Source organism: Pygocentrus nattereri, chromosome 16 (assembly GCF_015220715.1).
Source record: "Pygocentrus nattereri isolate fPygNat1 chromosome 16, fPygNat1.pri, whole genome shotgun sequence".
In the NCBI taxonomy this organism is placed as follows: Eukaryota; Metazoa; Chordata; class Actinopteri; order Characiformes; family Serrasalmidae; genus Pygocentrus; species Pygocentrus nattereri.
The window spans coordinates 28,862,490-28,864,452 of NC_051226.1; positions in this window are offsets into that span (position 1 = coordinate 28,862,490).

Consider the following 1,963-nt stretch of genomic DNA (forward strand, 5'->3'; position numbering starts at 1 on the left):
TTCATTAGTAGGGGTCTTAACTTGATGTGGAAAATGTTTTCGGACTAAATAGAGCGCCCTTTCACTGTAACTGAGAAGAAGGAACAGCCAAAAGAAATTGATCAGAAGTCTTTAATGAGCAATTTAATAAAGTGGACTGAGCAGGTTGGTAATGTTAATTCAGTATAGATTCAGCTCAATATTACCAGGTATCAGAATAAAAAAAAAAATTATAAACAGTTATCAAAATACACTATATTGCCAAAAGTATTCACTCACCCATCCAAATCATGGGTGAGACAATGTCATGCTCCCTGAGCATGAGCGAGTTTGGTGCGGAAGAACTTGACTAGCCTGGACAGAGTTCTTACCTCAACCCGACGGAACACGTTTGGGATGAATTAGAGTGGAGGCCTTCTCGTCCAACATCAGTGTCTGACTTCACAAATGCTCTTTAGCAAAAATGGCCAAAAATTCCTATAAACACAATCCTAAACCTTGTGAAAAGCCTTCTCAGAAGAGCTGAAGCTGTCATAGCTGCAAAGGGTTGGCCAACATCATACTAAACTCTACGGATTAAGAATGGGATACGCCTCAAGTTCATATGCATGTGAAGGCAGACGAGCATATATTTTGGCAATATAGTGTATCTTTATTTTTTTTTAATGCTGGTAACATTTTCTGATATGGAGACTTACGCTATCAAACTATCCTGCCTGTACATTTCCAAGCTGGTAGCATTTTCTGATACAGTAATTTATATCCTATATATAAATATCATGCCTACAGTTTTATGTAAGGAGCTACGCTATAGGTTAAATATGCGCTAGGTTAGAATATTTCATGTAAAGCCAGATTCTAAAGAACACCTCAGTTTTCTTTATAAACACAATCTTCTGCTAAAGCCTGAGTAGACTGATAAATCAGTATGATGATCAGTTATTAATCTGTTTTACTGAGCTCTGATAAAGTCTGAGTAGACTGAAATCTGTGTGATGATCAGTTATTAATCTCAGTGTTACCAAGCTCTACTAAAGCCTGGGTAGACTGATAAATCAACGCAATGACAGTCAAAGTTTAAAGCTATGAACTATAGGAAAAACCTTTGCTTACATTACTGCTTTGGAGAAATGTTAAAATACTAGCTCAAAATGTGGTAAATTTTAATAATCTACAGTGACACATAAGATGGCTTCAATATAGCTTAAATGCAACATGAAGCAGGTCTGATTAATGGTCTTCATTTACTAAACTCTTAGAAGAGAATTTCACAGTTCAGTTTAATGCAATTGTTGGAACGTAAACAGTCTTTCAGAACAGTTTAAATCTGAAATGGCTCACTGTACAGAAATTTACAGATTGGAGATCTTTACAATGTAGATGAACCAGGGACCATGATGATACTACCTAAACAGTCACTTTTACTGTCCAAAATGACCAGTGAACCTACCTTCTGAGTTTCTTTAAGTACACCATGAATGGGTTTAAAAATACATTTCAGGCCAAAAGTGTCTCTTACAACTATCATAATGTTTCCAGGCATCAGGCAGATTATTTGGAACATTTCATGTAACCACTTCCTGTGATGTAGCTTTTTAAAACTTCTGGTTCCCATCATCATTGCTCCAAGCAGTCTAGAACATCTTCGAATGACAATACATGTAAGCCATTTAATTGGGAACAAACTTTAAAAAGTCAGTAAATACCAATAGTTAAACATACTGCCAGTTACCATTATTTCAGTACTGTCAACTGCACAAAGGAGGAACACTTTTTGGATACCTTTTATATTCATTGATTTAATCCACCATTGATTCATTGATTTAATTTAACCCACCAGAATGGATGGAGATTCTCTGAAAATACAGATTGTGTGTGTTCCTTAAAAAAAGCAAAAGGAAATATGTAAATGAAGATTCACTGTTTAGATTTCATACCTCGTGGTGATCAAAGGTATAAACATACAAATGTCTCAGACTCGTCC